General features: G+C 38.0%; 1 pseudogene; it reads right to left on the bottom strand.

Moving 5' to 3' along the window:
• Window positions 1-2,994: 2,994 nt before the first annotated feature.
• LOC147371799 (dihydrofolate reductase pseudogene) lies at window positions 2,995-3,396 on the bottom strand (annotated as a pseudogene).
• Window positions 3,397-20,177: the final 16,781 nt, after the last annotated feature.

The following is a 20,177-nucleotide window of genomic DNA, read 5'->3' on the forward strand; positions in this document are numbered from 1 at the left end:
CAAAGCCTTTGACTGTGTGGATCACAATAAACTGTGGAAAATTCTGAAAGAGATGGGAATACCAGACCATCTGATCTGCCTCTTGAGAAATTTGTATGCAGGTCAAGAAGCAACAGTTAGAATAGGATGTGGAACAACACACTGGTTCCAAACAGGAAAAGGAGTTCCTCAAGCCTGTATATTGTCACCCTGCTTTTTTAACTTATGTGCAGAGTACATCATGAGAAATGCTGGGCTGAAGGAAGCACAAGCTGGAATCAAGATTGCCGGAAGAAATATCAATAACCTCAGATATGCAGATGACACCACTCTTATGGCATAAAGTGAGGAAGAACTAAAGTGTCTCTTGATGAAAGTGAAAGTGGAGAGTGAAAAAGTTGGCTTAAGGCGCAACATTCAGAAAACTAAGATCATGGCATCTGGTCCCATCACTTTATGGAGCCAACCTATACAACATTTAAAAAGCAGAGACATTACTTTGTCAACAAAGGTCCGTCTAGTCAAGGCTATAGTTTTTCCAGTGGTCACGTAAAGATGTTAGAGCTGGACTCTAAAGAAAGCTGAGTGCCAAACATTGATGCTTTTGAACTGTGGTGTTGGAGAAGACTCTTGAAAGTCCCCTGGACTGCAAGGACATCCAACCAGTCCATCCTAAAGGAGATCAGTCCTGGGTGTTCATTGGAAGAACTGATGTTTGAAGCTGAAACTCCAATACTTTGGCCAGCTGATGTAAAGAGCTGACTCATTTGAAAAGACCCTGATGCTGGGAAAGATTGAAGGCAGGAGGAGAAGGGGACGAAAGAGGATGAGATGGTTGGATGGCATCACCGGCTCCATGGACATGGGTTTGGGTGGACTCTGGTAGTTGGTGATGGACAAGGAGGCCTGGCATGCTGCAGTTCATGGAGTCACAAAGAGTTGGACGTGAATGAGTGACTGAACTGAACTGATAGGCCCTTCCTACATCAAAAATTCTCTAGAGCATCATATAACAACATCAAAACTGCCATATACCTCATTATCCCTAACAGAAGATTATTTCCATTTTCAAATTCATATATAACCCATTGGTACTTTCCAAACAACTGCTTGTATTATTTTTGTCAGCTGCACAGCTTAAAAAAGTTAATAGTGCATATTAAAAAAGATGTAAAAATATTTTAAAGAAGGAAGCAATAGTGTTTCTTAAAACAAACAAGAGAAAAAATCAACCCAGGATTCATGATACAGCAGAAAATTGAATTTTAAATGTCTATCAGATGTAAGAAGTAGAATGAAGAAAATCACAGAGGATAATGTATTTGGGTCTAATTGAAGAAATTATACAATGAGAAAGCTAGCCCTGTAAGAAGGGTTTTATATTTTTTTTTTTCATTAAATGGCTGAAAATATATTATTGAAATAAAGCTAAATAGAACTGATTTCAAATTTTAATTTTAAATTTGTAAAGTATCAATCATGACAAAGAACTTGGTAAAATATTTTAATAAATTCATTATCTAACATTATTTACATGTGTATTTCATTTAATTTTTATCTTAAAAATGAATAATTTATAGAGGAGATGCACAATAGTTAGTTGAAATAGAGAAAAGAACTTGTAGTTAAATATTTGGGGTAAAGTAGTAAAGTTCAATATCTCAAGTTATGTTTTTAAGACTTTAATTTTATTTAGTTATTTATTTTTTGTCTGCACTGGGTCTTTGTTTCTGTATGCGGGCTTTCTCTAATTGCAGCAAGCAGGGGCCACTACTTTTTTGGCACATGGGATTCTCATTATGGTGGCTTATTTTATTCTGGAGCACAGACTCTAGGTGTGTAGGCTTCAGGAGTTGTGGCAAAAGGGTTCAGTAGTTGCAGCTCATGGGCTCTAGAATGCGGGCTCAGTAGCTGTGGAACACAGGTTTAGTTCCTCCACAGCATGTGGAAGCTTACTGGGCCAAAGATTGAGCTCATGTCACCTACATTGGTAAGTGGACTTCTAGTTGCTGTTCCACCTAGGAAGTCCTCAGGTAATTTTTTAATAAGGATCTTGCTAATTTTTGTTGAAATAGTTAACCTCATTATACTCCAGAAGAACAATTTGGACTTATCACAAATTAATAAAAAGTTAATGGTGCTAATGGTAAAGAACCCTCCTGCCAATGCAGGAGATGTAAGGGATGCAGGTTTGATTATTGAGTTGGGAAGGTCCCATGGAGGAGGGCACAGCAACCCACTCCAGTATTCTTGCCTTGAGAATCCCATGACAGAAGGAGCCCGATGGGCTACAGTCCATAGGGTCACAAAGAGTCAGACACAACTGAAGTGACTTAGCGCGCACACATACACTCTGCATATAAGTTAAAAAAGCAAAGTGACAATATACAGCCTTGATGTAAGAGTGAAGGCTAGTGGAAACAATGCCTAGATTTATCTTTAACATGTGTTAACTTGTATGTTGTTGTTTGTTTTTAGTCACTAAGTTTTGTCTAACTTATTTGCAAATCCATGGACTGTAGCCCACCAGGCTCCTTTGTCCTTGGTATTTCTCAGGCAAGAATACCGGAGTGGGTTGGCATCTCCTTCTCTAGGGACTCTTTCTGACCCAGAAATCGAACCCACATCTCCTGCATTGCAGGCAGATCCTTTACTGTTGTCACTAAGGAAGCTCACGATGAGAAATATAGTACTAAAAAAATAGATAACTCATGGGACCCTACTGTATAGCACAGAGAACTCTACTCAGTGCTCTGTGGTGACCTAAATGGGAAGGAAATTCAAACAAGAGGGGATACGTGTATATGCACAGCAGATTCACTTTGCTGTGCAGCAGAAACTAACACTTTATGAAGCAAGTATACTCCAATAAAAATTAATAAAAAAAGATTAATGGGGAATAAGAATACATTGGTTAGAAATAGTTGATTTAAAGCCAACAAAATACAACAAAAATGCATTTTTTTTTTTGACGGAGGGAAGATAGATCAAAATAGATAAGAAAACACTTTCACTTTAATTGCTATTTTCTTATACTTCAAATTTATACTTAACAACTTTCTCCTCCTGGACAGAAGGAACACCTGGGTATTCTGGGAGAAGTTTATAATTTTCCAAATCATTTTCTAGAAAAAATGCATCACTTTCAAATTCTTGCGTGATTATTGCCACAAATAATCTAAGATGGCCTGGCTTGTTCATGGCATCCTTATATAGAACTGCTCCCTGCTATCAAACCATGTCTAGTTTATTTGTTAATACTGGTTGCTTGGTAAGTTCTAAGGCATCATCCAGACTTTTGGCAAGAAAATGAGCTCCCTGTGGAGGTTCCTTGAGTTCTCTATTGAGAATTATGTTAATTCTGTCTTTTAAAGATCGATTCTTTTCTGGAATGTTGAACCACGTCTTCCTACCCATAATCACCAAATTCTGTTTATCTTCTACTGATGAGGAATGCTTGAATTCATACCTGAGCAAGAGCTAAGGCAGGTCCCCATTTTTGCTGATGCCCCATGCTTTGGGACAGAGTAATGAGGCAGTTTAGTAGACAAACTACCTTTATCTTTAAAATATGTTAATTTGTATGTAGAAAGCATTAAATCAATTAAAATGTTAAATTTTCTAAATCTGACTTTAAGCCATTAATCATTATTTTCTTTCCACTTAATGTGAAATTTTAAAAATAATGAATCCTTAGATAAAAGCCATTGGTGTTTGCTACTTACAAAAAGTGTTGCTCAAATTTCCACCAAAAATGTTCTTTATCTTCCTGCCTACATATGAATAAATGTGTGTGTGTGTATGTGTATTTGAAGCTTAGAATGAATTCTTTTTACTTTTTTTTTGAAATCTGTATTGTATTTATATTTGCCTACACCAAATGATAGTCTGGGTAAATATGAAAAAAGAGGTTGAATTAATGGATAAAACATCTAAAATTCTTATTTTTAGGGGAAAAGGTGAACAAAATTCATACTACTAATACAGATGATTTAATAGTCTAATTTGAAACTAGATTATTCTCCTTACTGGTTGCATGTTAACTATAAAGTACTTAAAGAACTAAAAATTAATTTTTCCCTTTGAGACCTTTAAAGTTGTCTCTGTCAATATTGCTGCTGCTGCTAAGTCGCTTCAGTCGTGTCCAACTCTGTGCGACACCATAGACTGCAGCCCACTAGGCTCTGCCGTCCCTGGGTTTCTCCAGGCAAGAACACTGGAGTGGGCTGCCATTTCTTTCTCCAGTGCATGAAAGTGAAAAGTGAAAGTGAAGCCACTCAGTCATGTCTGACTCTTAACGACCCCATAAACTGCAGCCTACCAGGCTCCTCCATCCATGGGATTTTCCAGGCAAGAGTACTGGAGTGGGGTGCCATTGCCTTTTCTGCTGTCAATATTGAGATATCTTGAAAAGTCTCAAAGGAAAAACAGGCTCCAAAATCACTGCAGATGGTGACTGCAGCCATGAAATTAAAAGATGCTTGCTCCTTGGAAGAAAATCTATGACAAACCTAGATAGCATATTAAAAAGCAGAGACATTACTTTGTCGACAAAGGTCCATATAGTCAAAGCTATGGTTTTTCCAGTAGTCATGTATGGATGTGAGTGTTGGACCATAAAGAAAGCCTAGAGCTAAAGAATTGATGATTTTGAATTGTGGTGTTAGAAAAGACTCTTGAGAGTCCCTTAGACCGAAAGATCAAGCCAGTCAATCCTAAAGGAAATCAACCCTGAATGTTCACTGGAAGGACTGACACTGAAGCTGAAGCTCCAATACTTTGGTATCTAAAGAGATTGGTACCTAAAGAACTATGCTTGCTTTATTTTGGTCTAAGTTATTTAGAGCTTATTATTTTCTCATTTATAAACTTATGCAGAATGCCCACCACATTGCTTGGCACGTAGTAGACATTAAATAAGTGCTTAACTCCTTTTTAAGAAGTGGATTAAAAGCATTGAGATATGAGTTTGCTTAATTAGAATGCATTTCAGAAAAGGGGAAAAATAAGCTAAGTTAGCAACTCTTTGGTTTGGCATTGTGAATGCTCTTGGAACGTTGGTATGGAGACTTGGATTATTTGACTTATCCAAAAATCTAGGTAAGAAATGAAGTATCAAAGACCTAGATTAAAAATGGGCAATAAGAATAAATTGATACTTAATGGTAGACAGAAATCATCCCAAGATGACCATGCATGCATGGGTACATGTACTTAACAACATAAATTTTTACAAAAGTTTAAAAAATATTTCTTTATTTTTCTTACCACAGATGACTGTGGCAATGAGCAACTATCATTTCCTTCTCCCCTTCTTTCAGCTTATATGGAAAAACAAATTACTTGGTATATAAATAGAGGTTATCAGCAGTAATGCTAATTGATGGTATAGCTGCCAAATACCAAGTTATATTCTAACAAAGAATATGACTAATGTTACTCAATAACATTTCATCAATCACAGGTCAGAAAATTACCAACAGTCAGTATTTTCTTTGGATCAGTAATGCAACTTAAAAGTTGCAGTTAGTATAATTAAAGGCCAGTAACCAGATAAAAAGTCTTAGTTTGTAATTTTTTTTCTTTTTTTTTTTTACTAAGAAAGGCTATGTATTAAGTGATGTTTGAGCTCAATCCAAAGTATGGGGAACAAACTCAACAATATGACTAAAAAACTTTCAATGAGTATTTAATGAGTACCTACCCAGTGCCCAAAAAGGACACTCTAGGAGATATAATGGCAGAGGATATAAAATCTCTATTCCCCATGAATTTACAGTAAGATTGAGTAAAGAGAATGAGCAGATTTAAAACACAAAACAAAAGCTCAATGGCTGAAAATGAAGTGGTATAGGATGTTTAAAGATAAGCAGAACTATGTGAGCTGGAATTATCAGAAAATAACATTGCATGGATGGTAAATTTCAAGAAGATGTGGAAATGGAAGGCATTTCAGGGGTCCATTTTGTCCCTACAAGCTGAGTTCCTAAATGAGCATATAAAAATTTAGTTAAGGAAACACATAAAAAGGCAGCTATGTATCCTACCAATGGTTTAAGGTACAAAAGTTTAATGCAGTGAAAAATTATTTAGGAAGTCACATGCTTTGTGGCCATTAACTTACATGGCAACTAATCTAATTGATAATTATGAAATTCTCAAAGCAAACTTGAGCAATAGGACTCAGAAGTAGAAATAAAGAGCAAAAGGTAGAGTCAAGTGTAAAATACAATGATAGATTTTGAAAGAAACAGGAAAATTATTCATCTTAGGTGCCAAGACTAGTAAGTAGTTAACAATATCAAGGCATCTTGAGCAAGATAGGAAATAATACTGGACCAGCAAACAGTAAGTCATTGGTATTATTTCACAAAAGGAAACAAAGACCAGAATGACTGAAATACGAAAAGAGAGTTTGCATGTTATTTAAAACATTCTGGAAGCATTCAGATAGCAATCATATTCTTTCAACAACAAAGATGACCATTACAGATATCTTTGCTTTGGTGACCATTTTGGTATATCATAATAGAGAAAAAACTCTAAAGAGTCCCTTGGACAGCAAGGAGATCAAGCCAGTCAATCCTAAAGGAAATCAACCCTGAATATTCACTGGAAGGACTAATGCTGAGGCTGAAGTTCCAATACTTTGGCAATCTGATGTGAAGAGCTGACTCATTGGAAAAGACCCTGATGCTGGGAAAGACTGAGGGCAGGAGGCGAAGGGGGCAACAGAGAATGAGATGGCTGAATGACATCACTGACTCAATGGACATAAGTTTGAGCAAACTCCATGAGATGGTGAAGGACAGGGAAGCCTGGCATTCTACAGTCCATGGGGTTGTAAAGAGTCGGACATGACTGAGAGACTGAACAACAATAGAGAAAAATATCTTCAAAAATAAAATTTTGTTTCTCTCATGAAAAAGTAGAGTGCTAAATGTGAACACAGTAAACTGTCCCTTCAACATTACATAGATAACAATGCAGATTCTAAAGCTGTTCTTTCATACCATTAACTGCTTTGATGGAAGACTAATCCACTTTGTGAGAATAGAACAGCTTGTTAATGTCAAAAAGAACTTAGGATATCATAGGTTTGTCTTGCTCTGAAATCTATGTAGGCAGCAAACTTTCATTCCTCCTTGCTAATCTCTGTTCAGTTTGTTCTTGGTGTTCATCACTAACTCAAATATACACACTTGAAAAGTTAGAAAAGAAACAGAAAAAAATATAAGATATTTAGAGGAACACTAAACCTTAATGCCTGTAAAATACATAAAGCTATGTAATGGCCAAGAATAAATATTAGAATTGAAGTCAGTCTATCTTCTTCCTTCCAGGAAACTAGTTACAACATCATCATGAGCATATCTCTGGAAACAGAGTGCCTGCATTTGCCACTTTAGTAAGTTTTGAGTCCTCAAGCTAAATTAATTACATAACTTTTTGTACCTTAGTTTTCTCATCTTTAGACTATTAAAATTACCTATCTCTTAGAGTTGTGAGGGCTAACTGATTTATGTTTTCAGATAAGTTAATGGAGCAAACTGAAAGTTGAAAGTATTTGCCATTTTACTTATTTGTTTATTTTTATTGAGTGCAAGTTTACCAAATGATTTTGCAAAGTTGTGGTTTTATTTCTGAGAGTTGTTAGTACACAGCTGTGTTAAATTTATTTGGGGCTGCTATGTGCTTGGTATGACAACCCACTCTGGTATTCTTGCCTGGAGAATCCCATGGTCAGAGGAGCCTGGTAGTGTACAGTCCATAGGGTCGCAAAGTGCTGGACATGACTGAAGTGACTTAGCATATGTGCTTGTTTCACATATTGCTATATTTCAGTGTTTGCATTACATGGCTGTGTTGTCTCACCTGCAACTAAGAGCATGTGCATTACATCATCATGTAATAGAAGGCCAGTAGAGTATTTTTTATTGAATTTTCATGTCTTGCCCTAGCAAGATTATTGTGTCTCAAAATGTAGTCCACTAGCTACCTGCTGCACATATAGTGTGCTTATTAACTTAAGTATTCCTGGGTTCTCCCACAGGACTACCAAATCATAACTTATTGGAGTTGGATGCAGGGAAATAAATTGCTTTTAAAAACTAGTATGCTGTATTTAAGTTGAACAAATGTGACTAAAATTTGAGAACCACTGATTATTTGGTATACTCTCACAGTTGCTGTCAACTTTTTTGGTCATGTTTTCTTTCATATATTCTATCTTTCTACATTTTCTCTCTTTGGAGTAAAGTTTACAGATAGAAAGATAGCAGTGTTTTACTTAACTAAACAATAATTTTATATATTCCTAATCATAAAATTAGCTGTTTGTTATAAATTATCAGCTACATTAGCCTTTCTGACATTTTTCTAAGTTAAACATGTCCCAAAGAACATCAGTCAAATAGCAACTAATCTGGTTAAAGATATAGTGTGAAGCAATGCAAAGCCACTAGCATGCTGGAACTTATCAAGTACCTATTATGCTATCAAGCACTGTGCTAAGCATATTACATACATTGCACTATTTAATTGTTATTACATTCTTAAAGAGTGAGAACTAATAATTACAGATGAGGAGACTGAAGTTTAGAGATTTGAAGCAACCTTCCTAGAATCATTCAAAAAGAATATGTTTGGAATGCAAAATAAGCTGTATGATTTCTAATAATGATTTTGATACAACGTGCATTAGAAGGAGTGAGAAAGTATATCAAAAAGCCAGTTAATTATGAAAGGGTTAAATGAATGACTCAAGAAAAAGAAAATCCAACCTTCTTTAATAGGCGGGTTGTGGAAGCTTTTAGAAAATATACTAACATTGATCCCTTCACTCAGGAAGATCAATCCCTGCTAGGACAATATTTTATCAGCCACTGTGACCCTGATATTAGGTGGAAACTCCAAAAGTTACAATTAAAGCCATAAACCCCCTTGCCCCAACTCATAGAGGTGACATTTTGGATATTTAGTAATTGAGATCAAGATAAGGAGGAAGAGAGAATCCAAAAGGAGAAAAGCAGGCCAGGGCTCATGAAAACTGATAGCTGTTGCTGTCAGCCATGCCTTGTGACTTCAGGACAACTAAGAGAGCCCAGGAAGTTCAACTATCCATCTATAGGTAAGACCAACAAGGGTGAATGCTTCAAATGCAAGTCAATTGGCCACTGGGCCCGAGAATGCCAGTAAGAGCCCCCCTGGACCATCCCTGCCTGCAAACAAACGTATTATTGGAAGACAGACTGCCCTTGGTCCTAAAGGGGAAGAGGGGCTCCTGCTCCTGAGATGCCCATGCTGGATGACTGAGACTTCCCGGGAATTCTGGTGGCTCCCTCAGTGAGATGTCTATCTTCATCCAGGAATCCTACATAGTCCTTGACATGGTAGGTACAAGATTGATTTTTAATTGATATGGAGCCACTTACTCTGTCTTGATTTCTCAAGCTTTCCTCCAAAAATTGTACTGTGACTGGTGCCAATGAAAAGCCTCACACCTGTTAGTACACTGGGCCTCTCACTTGCCAGTTTGAACAGTGGTTGATTTCACCTGCCTTTTTATTAATAGTTGTGCATGACTGTACTACCTCCCTTCCAGAAACAGACCTTCTGGGCTCCCTTGGGTCCATACTATGGTTCAGTTCAGTCACTCAGTTGTGTCCAACTCTTTGCAACCCCATGAATCACAGCACACCAGGCCACCCTGTCTGTCCATCACCAGCTCCAGGAGTTTACCCAAGCTCATGTCCATCGAGTTGGTGATGCCATCCAGCCATCTCATCCTCTGTCGTCCCCTTCTCCTCCTGCCCCCAATCCCTCCCAGCATCAGGGTCTTTTTCAATGAGTCAACTCTTCGCATGAGGTGGCCAAAGTACTGGAGTTTCAGCTTCAGCATCATTCCTTCCAAAGAAATCCCAGAGCTGATCTCCTTCAGAATGGACTGGTTGGATCTCCTTGCAGTCCAAGGGACTCTCAAGAGTCTTCTCCAACACCACAGTTCAAAAGCATCAATTCTTCGGCACTCAGCTTTCTTCACAGTCCAACTCTCGCATCCATACATGACCACTGGAAAAACCATAGCCTTGACTAGATGGACCTTTGTTGGCAAAGTAATATTTCTGCTTTTCAATATGCTATCTAGGTTGGTCATAACTTTCCTTCCAAGGAGTAAGCGTCTTTTAATTTCTTAGGAGGCCCCAAACAACTCTTTATCTTGACTCTGACCAATACAGACTAGCCATCAGAGCAAGGTCCTATTCCCAGCCATATTCTACAAGCAGTGAACCCTTCAATATGTGATAAAGAAATCCCATGAGGGGCCTTAAAGCCCAATCTGTAAGAATTAGACTTAGGCCAGAAGCCATCTGTCCTATCAAGAGATAATATCCCATAAAGTTGAAAACAATCTCTCATAGATAAATTCTTAGAACATGGTTTCTTGGTACCCTGCCAGTTTCTGTGCAATATCCCTATTTTGCCTGTCATGAAGCCAAATGGGGAAATAGGATGGCATAAGACCTTAGAGTAGTAACTGATGCAATGGTCTTTATACATTCCCTTGTGGCCAGTCCTTATATATTAGCCCAAATCCCTGAGGACAATGAATAATTTACTATATACTCCATCTCAAGGATGCCTCTTTTTGTATCCCAGTTCATCCTTCATTGCAATATCTGTTTATCTTCAAGTGAATTGACCCCAACTCAGGCCAAATGCAACAACATATCTGGACAGTATTGTCTTAGGGACAGCTCATACTTGTTTCTTCTGCTTCAGTTGTGTCCGACTGTTTGTGACCCTATGGACTGTAACCCACCAGGGTCTTCTGCCCATGGGATTCGCCAGGTAAGAATACTGGAGTGGGTTGCCATGCTCTCCTCCAGAGGATTTTCCCAATCCAGGGATCAAACCCATGTCTCATTATATCTCCTGAACTGGCAGGTAGGTTCTTTACCACTAGTACCAGCTGAGAAGCACCTTGGGCTTCCTTGGTGGCTCAGATAGTAAAGAATCTGCCTGCAATGCAGAAGACCCGGGTTCAATCTCCAGGTTGGGAAGATCCCCTGGAGAAGGGAGTGACTTCTCCAGTATTCTTGCCTGGAGAATTCCATGGACAGAGGAGCCTGGTGAGTTATGTTGTTTGGGCTTCCCTGGTAGCCCAGATGGTAAAGAATTGGCTAGCAATGTAGGAGCCCCAGGTTCAATCCCTGGATTGGGACAATCCCCCAGAGAAATAAATGGCAACCCACTCCAGTATTCTTGCCTGGAGAATTCCATGGACAGAGGAGTTTGATGGGCTACAGTCTAAGAGGTCGGACATGACTGAATGACCAACACTTTCACTTTCACATTTCATTCTTGTTTACCCAGGCCCTAGGAAGAGAACCTAGGGAAATAAATCTAAAAGTAGAGGGAATTCTATAGTATATAGATGAAATATTTATATGTAGCCCCTCCATGTAGGTCTCATTCAAAATGCCATTGCAGTCCTTAATTTCTTTGGGGCCCAGGGTTACGGAGTCTTTCAGACAAACACACAAATCTCAAATGCCCAAATCACAAAGCAACAAGTTAATGATCTGGGATATATAATACACCCTGAAAGTATACATTTATCTCCATATAGAAAACAAACTATATTAGGTCTAAGCACTCCAAAAACAAAGAAACATCTTTGTATCTTTTGGGGCATGGCAGGATTTTCTAGAATTTGGACTCCAGCATTTGGGCCAATAAATAAACTTCTATATGAAGCCACTAAAGGCCCAGATACAGAACCATTGTTTTGGAATTGAGAACAGAAAAAGCTTTCAAAGATATTGAGCAAACCCTCACCAGAGCCCCTGCTCTGGGTCTCCCCAGCTTGAAAAAGCCATTCATCTTATATGTGGCTGAAAAGCAGGGGGCAGTTCTGGGAATCCTTATACAGAAGCTAGGGGAAATTCCCCATTCTATAGACTATTTTTCCAAACAACTAGTTTCTGTGACCTGAGGTTTACCTGGCTCCCTCTGGACAGTAGCTGCCACTGCTTTATTAGTGGAAGAAGCTAACAAGCTTAACTTCCACCAGTCACTAGAAGTCCAGACCCTCATCAAGTATAAAGGAGTCTAGAGAATGTACAAATCTAACAATGCATATGGCCCTTAGTCTTGTGAAACATTCAAGAATGTTTACTTGTATTATAAAAAAAAATAAACTGTTAGGGAAAACATTAAATTTATATAAAGATTTCATAGAAAAATCTTAATTTTAATAAGAATGAGGTTGTCACTCTAAATTACTATTTTGTATCAGTTTTTTTTAACTATAATGACTTCATGAAAGGCCTGATTAAAAATGGAAAGTGTTGGGAAAACACCAAATAGTAATTTATCATCCAAACCAGGACACATTTAGTAGAAGGGGGTGCTATTTAATTATACTGGGGCAATGATTGTAAATCAAGGTTGTTGACTCTAATGGGAAATATGATTGTCTTAACATGACCCCACCCATGCTCCAACTGGCTATTTAAAAGGCTTAGGAAATCAATATCTCAGGGAGCATGTGAAATTCACTTGCAGTACTTAGTTGTGAAGCCCAAGTCTTGTGCTAAAACAGGAAAATTGTGTAAAAGTCAACAAATAATGGCAAGGCTTCAAGAAGAGTGCAGACAGGCATACACATCACTGCCTCTGCTTATCCATACATTTTCCCAACATTGAAATAATCACTCTCTGAGGAACCCCTCAAGCTGATAAGCTTTACCTCCATGCACACAGAATTTTCAATTACCTTTTTAGTGCCCCACACTTAAATATTTTAATGGCAAAACAATAATTTCCACACATTTGTGGAGAGATTTTCACACGAAATGCAAAGCAAGCTTTCTGAGAATATTAGAGAAAGTGAAATATTAAAGGAAACAGAAACAATGCAGGCAGTAAAAGAAAACCACTATATATATATATATATATATATATATATATCATACCCTCAGAAAAATAAGATAACACTGTAAACCTGAAAAAAGAGCATGATACCTAGAAAAAGGAACTTTAAGGGAGAAAGGGGATATGTGGAAACAAGCAAAAACTTTGCTAAAATTATGAGAGCAGACATGAGAGAACTGAAGCTAGATAATGAAATAAAGAAAACGAAATCAGCCTATGAGAGGAGCTCTGGGAGATCTCAGCAAAGCAGCTGTGTCGCAGGTCTAGAGGACAGAAGTGTGTTTGGAACTTCAGAAGAAATGCTGTCTCCCTCCTCTTGCTATCTCTGGGAATTGGTTCCAGAACCTCTTTTGCATACCAAAATCCACAGATGCTCAAGTTCTTTGTATAAAATGGAATAGTATTTGCATACAATGTTAATATATCCTCCCCTATTCTTTAAATTATCTCTAGATCATTTATAATGACTGATAAAATGCAAATATTATGTAAATAGTTGTAAATATAATGTAAATCCTTTGTAAATAGTTGCTTGATGCTGCAAATTCAAGTATTTTTTTTTGAAATTTCTGAAAATTTTTTCCAAATATTTTTGATCTGCCATAATAAGCCATAAGGGCTTTCCAGGTGGCTCAGTGGTAGAGTCCTCTTGCTAATGCAGGAGACAGGGGTTTGATCTCTGGATCAGAAAGATCTCTTGGAGAAGGAAATAGCTACACACTCCAGTATTCTTGCCTGGGAAATCCATGGACAGAAGAGCCTGGCTGGCTACAGTCCATGGGGTTGCAAAAGAGTCTGACACAACTTAGTGACTAAACAACAATAACACAGTACATTAACTAAAAAAAAAGGCAAACATAAATGCATATGTGTGGAAAGATCTCTACAGAATATATAAATATTTGTAATTAGCAATGGCTAACGCTAGATGGTTAAATTTTTAGTGACCTAAAAAAGTAACTAATTGTATTTAAATTTTGCCTATAATTAATTTGTGTTATATGTCTAATTACCTGGAAGAAAATGCTGAAAGTCAAAAATACCCAGACAAGAGCTGACAAAATGAGTTTAAGCTCCAAGGCCGCTCGCTTGCCCCAGGTAGGCATTTTGTATTCATAAATATTGTTTTCTTTTGCTTAAATAACAACTACCCCCACATATTGTATAAGCTTTAGGCCCTACAAAACCTAAATCTGACCTTAGATGTAGGTTCAAACTCTAGCCCCACAGCTTACTAGTGTGTAATCATAGACAACTCACTTTTTTTTTTTTTCTGCATTAAAGTTATACTTTATTGCCATGTTAAAAAATGTGTAAATTTGTCACTGACAGAGAAAGTGAGAACAAGGGTGGGGAGAGATAGAAGGCAAAATAAGACAAAACCCTGTTCCATATGCAACGAGGTTTAGTCAATGTGCTAACTTTTGCCAATATTAAAAATGTAAATAAAACTTGAAAATGCTGATATGAAATAGCATTAAAATGAAATTATGTATAGTACAGTATCACATGTCTTTTATTAGGCAAATATAAAATGTTTATAAAATAATCATAAGGGGTAAAATTCATATTTCATATATGATTGGCAATGGTTTTCCCATTATTAGATAATTTTTTATAAAAGGAAAAATTAAAAATTAATAAATTATGCAAAGTTGCCATATTTATACTTTTAAGTAGTAAAAATTATAATGCAAATTAGGACATACAATAATCTTATAATATTATACAAGGCAATGAAAATAAAAATATAACATAAAATTTGTCCTTTATAAAATGTGTATTTTGCATTTTCTGATGCAAATATAGCACAATAGGGATTACTACACTATTAATACGAGTTTGTTTCCATGTTTTTATATTGTCCATTTATCACAGATTTGCAATTATAATACTGCTAAAAAGAATTGTGCTATACCAAAAAAATACATAAGGCAGAAATTGTGGGCAATAGGGATATAAAGAATAGAAATGATAGATAAGGTGCTGGTTTGGGCAGAGTGGTTGTGGTATATCATACAATATTTGTGAATTTTTCAAGCCCAAAGCATTTTCTACGTGCCAACTAAAATTTGTCACTTGCCATCTGCCTCTGCAAGGATTAGATCAGTAGCCATAGTAGTTGCTAACCTTCAATACACCCTGATAGGAGTTCAGGAGGACATCAGGAATGGGGTCTGTGTTCCTGGAAAAACTGGCAAAACAGGCTTTCAGATAGATATTTTTGTGAAACTTTATGAACTCAATTTTTTATTACTCCTCATATCTAAAAACTACTAGAATCATTAACAGAGAATATGCTCCTCGTGACTAGCAGCAACCTTCTGTCAAAATCTGTTCTTGATTGCACATATTCCTCTTCACTAATATCACATCTATACTGACTTCTGCCTCCACATCTTCAGAGCAGCTCTCAGAGCTGCACGTTGAGAGACTGTTTCCTGGGCTATCGTTCTCATTTGGCCCTAAATAAAACTTAACTACCACTCTCACATTGTCCTTTTTTGTTTTCAATTCACATATACATTCTGTGATTTCATATAAATGCCTTTTTCAAGTTTGGCAAACATCAGGGAAAATTTAATTAGTTCCATATATCTCACATATCAGAAATCAGATCAGATCAGATCAGTCGCTCAGTCATGTCCGACTCTTTGCAACCCCATGAATCGCAGCACACCAGGCCTCCCTGTCCATCACCAATTGCCGGAGTTCACTCAGACTCATGTCCATCGAGTCAGTGATGCCATCCAGCCATCTCATCCTCTGTCGTCCCCTTCTCCTCTTGCCCTCAATCCCTCCCAGCATCAGACTCTTTTCTAATGAGTCAACTCTTCACATGAGGAGGTCAAAGTACTGGAGTTTCAGCTTTAGCATCAGTCCTTCCAAAGAAATCCCAGGGCTGATCTTCAGAATGGACTGGTTGGATCTCCTTGCAGTCCAAGGGACTCTCAAGAGTCTTCTCCAACACCACACTTCAAAAGCATCAATTCTTTGGCGCTCAGCCTTCTTCACAGTCCAACTCTCACATTCAGACATGACCACTGGAAAAACCATAGCCTTGACTAGACGAACTTTTGTTGGCAAAGTAATGTCTCTGCTTTTGAATATGCTATGCAGGTTGGTTATAACTTTCCTTCCAAGGAGTAAACATCTTTTAATTTCATGGCTGCAGTCACCATCTGCAGTGACTTTGGAGCCCAGAAAAATAAAGTCTTACGCTGTTTCCACTGTTTCCCCATCTATTTCCCATGAAGTGATGGGACCGGATGCCGTGATCTTTGTTTTCTGAATGTTGAGCTTTAAGCCAACTTCTTCACTCTCCACTTTCACCTTCATCAAGAGGCTTTTTACCTCCTCTTCACTTTCTGCCATAAGGGTGGTGTCATCTGCATATCTGAGGTGATTGATATTTCTCCCGGAAATCTTGATTCCAGCTTGTGCTTTTCCAGCCCAGTGTTTCTCATGCTGTACTCTGCATATAAGTTAAATAAACAGGGTGACAATATACAGCCTGACGTACTCCTTTTCCTATTTGGAACCAGTTTGTTGTTCCATGTCCAGTTCTAACTGTTGCTTCCTGACCTACATACAAATTTCTCAAGAGGCAGATCAGGTGGTCTGGTATTCCCATCTCTTTCAGAATTTTCCACAGTTTATTGTGATCCACACAGTCAAAGGCTTTGGCAGAGTCAATAAAGCAGAAATAGATGTTTTTCTGGAACTCTGTTGCTTTTTCCATGATCCAGTGGATGTTGGCAATTTGATCTCTGGTTCCTCTGCCCTTTCTAAAACCAGCTTGAACATCAGGAAGTTCACGGTTCACATATTGCTGAAGCCTGGCTTGGAGAATTTTGAGCATGACTTTACTAGCGTGTGAGATGAGTGCAATTGTGCGGTAGTTTGAGCATTCTTTGGCATTACCTTTCTTTGGGATTGGAATGAAAACTGACCTTTTCCAGTCCTGTGGCCACTGCTGAGTTTTCCAGATTTGCTGGCATATTGAGTGAAGCACTTTCACAGCATCATCTTTCAGGATTTGGAATAGCTCAACTGGAATTCCATCACCTCCACTAGCTTTGTTTGTAGTGATGCTTTCTAAGGCCCACTTGACTTCACTTTCCAGGATGTCTGGCTCTAGGTCAGTGATCACACCATTATGATTATCTGGGTCGTGAAGCTCTTTTTTGTTCAGTTCTTCTGTGTATTCTTGCCATCTCTTCTTGATATCTTCTGCTTCTGTTAGGTCCATACCATTTCTGTCCTTTATCGAGCCCATCTTTGCATGAAATGTTCCTTTGGTATCTGTGATTTTCTTGAAGAGATCTCTAGTCTTTCCCATTCTGTTGTTTTCCTCTATTTCTTTGCATTGATCGCTGAAGAAGGCTTTCTTATCTCTTCTTGCTATTCTTTGGAACTCTGCATTCAGATGTTTATATCTTTCTCCTTTGCTTTTTGCTTCTCTTCTTTTCACAGCTATTTGTAAGGCCTCCCCAGACAGCCATTTTGCTTTTTTGCATTTCTTTTCCATGGAGATGGTTTGATCCCTGTCTCCTGTACAATGTCACGAACCTCATTCCTTAATTCATCAGGCACTCTATCTATCAGATCTAGGCCCTTAAATGTATTTCTCACTTCCACTGTATAATCATAAAGGATTTGATTTAAGTCATACCTGAATGGTCTAGTGGTTTTCCCTACTTTCTTCAATTTAAATCTGAATTTGGCAATAAGAAATTCATGATCTGAGCCACAGTCAGCTCCTGGTCTTATTTTTGCTGACTGTATCGAGCTTCTCCATCTTTGGCTGCAAAGAATATAATCAGTCTGATTTCGGTGTTGACCATCTGGTGATGTCCATGTATAGAGTCTTCTCTTGTGTTGTTGGAAGAGGGTGTTTGTTATGACCAGTGCATTTTCTTGGCAAAACTCTATTAGTCTTTGCCCTGCTTCATTTCGTATTCCAAGGACAAATTTGCCTGTTAATTCAGGTGTTTCTTGATTTCGTACTTTTGCATTCCAGTCCCCTATAATGAAAAGGACATCTTTTTTGGGTGTGAGTTCTAAAAGGTCTTGTAGGTCTTCATAGAACTGTTCAACTTCAGCTTCTTCAGCCTTACTGGTTGGGGCATAGACCTGGATTACTATGATATTGAATGGTTTGCCTTGGAAACGTGCAGTCCAAGTACTGCATTTTGGACTCTTTTGTTGACCATGATGGCTACTCCATTTCTCCTGAGGGATTCCTGCCCGCAGTAGTAGATATAATGGTCATCTGAGTTAAATTCACCCATTCCAGTCCATATCAGTTCACTGATTCCTAGAATGTCGACATTCACTCTTTCCATCTCTTGTTTGACCACTTCCAATTTGCCTTGATTCATGGACCTGACATTCCAGGTTCCTATGCAATATTGCTCTTTACAGCATCGGACCTTGCTTCTATTACCAGTCACATCCACAGCTGGGTATTGTTTTTGCTTTGGCTCCATCCCTTCATTCTTTCTGGAGTTATTTCTCCACTGATCTCCAGTAGCATATTGGGCACCAACTGACCTGGGGAGTGTCTCTTTCAGTATCCTATCATTTTGCCTTTTCATACTGTTAATGGGGCTCTCAAGGCAAGAATACTGAAGTGGTTTGCCATTCCCTTCTCCAGTGGACCACATTCTGTCAGAAATAAGATGTCAATACACTAGCTACTTCTCAAGGTCATATCTGATGATATGTTTATTTCAAGGATGTATGTGTGTGTGTATCTTTAATATATATCTGGAGAAGAGAAATATATATCAATAGATATAAGTAAATGCACATACATCCTATTCATTGCACAAAATACTTGAGCATTCTGGATTAAGAACAGCAGCACTCAGGATAGTGGGAAGTACTTTTACCTTGGGCATTTTCACTACTATAACTTAGGCAAATTCTTTATGATTTCCTTATTTGGAAAAGGAAGATGCTATCATTTCTATCTCAGAGTCACTGTAATGATTAGTTTTCATACTAGAAAAAGAATGTCTTTTACTGGATCTGGTAAATAATAAGGACTAGATGTATTAATTATTTTCTATTTTATATCTTTTGAAATATTAAAATTGTAAGAGGAGTTGTGTGTTTCTTATCATTCTAGAGCCAGACTTAAATCACTGCTGAATGTGAAATAAATGTTTTACCTTGGAACTTCTAGAAGCCTTTAGTGTAGCTACTTAGGTTTCATGTTTTGTTTGTGGTTTTCTCATAATTATTTATATTTTGCTTTCTTGTTTTAACAGTGTATATTTGGCTTTAGCTATGAATGAGAAAGATCTAGTCATCTCTGAAAACCTTGGTGTTAGTTTCCTAAGGCAGCCATAAACAAGTACCACAAACTGGGTGGGTTAAGGTGATAGAAATGTATTGTATGTGCCTGTGCCCAAACTTATCTTTTCATATAAAGTAACTAGTTGTTGGGGGCCAGCATGAGGCACTCCACCCGTGGCAAAGATCATGAGGAAGGAGGCTCGACATACGCAAAGGCAGGATCGAGTCTCAGGAGTCCCCCTGGAAATCCTTGAGCATCTACCCCCATAACCAGAGCCTGCCTACTTTACTACTTTGTGCTCTCACCTACACCTCTGATTTTATGGGGGGCTGTCCCCCACCACCCCTTTCGGAGAAGGAGTTAACTTACAGCTCCAGTTAATAATAATTCCTGGGTGTGATAGGAGTGTTTTAACCTACAAACTCCTCTGAAGGTTCTCTAGCCTGCCTGACAGGCTTGTCCGGCCACATGTGATTGCTCACAGCCTCCCAACCGTGAGAGGCACGAGATGCTTTAAACCTTCTAAAAACAGGTTCCTTGGAAAAGTTAGAAAACCATTAGTATAAGTATAGTGGGCTGATTAGAAATTGTATTGGTGAAGGGTTTTTCATTTGTTGAGCCAATGTTTGTTGCTAAGTCTCCACATCCCCTGCCCTTACACACATTAATGAATATATAGAAGAAATAAACATTAACCTTTGATTTTAATCACGTTAGACCTTAGGCTAAGTAAATTCTTTCTTTAATTAAAACCCACTACACCCTCACTCTATAGGAATGTAACTTTATCTGGTACTTTCGGAAGGTGGAGTCTTTTTTAAGAATAATCACCCCTGGAGAAATAAGTGTCCTCGTTGACTGACCGCTGTCACAAGGAGAGGGTCATAAATTGTCAGCAGGCCCCCTGGCCAGAAGATGATGTAACACCCCTAAGACCTCTGTATACATTTGT

This window comes from Bos grunniens, chromosome 5 (genome assembly GCF_055505025.1).
Source record: "Bos grunniens cultivar Pamir isolate PY7600 chromosome 5, Bosgru_T2T1.0, whole genome shotgun sequence".
Classification (NCBI taxonomy): domain Eukaryota; kingdom Metazoa; phylum Chordata; class Mammalia; order Artiodactyla; family Bovidae; genus Bos; species Bos grunniens.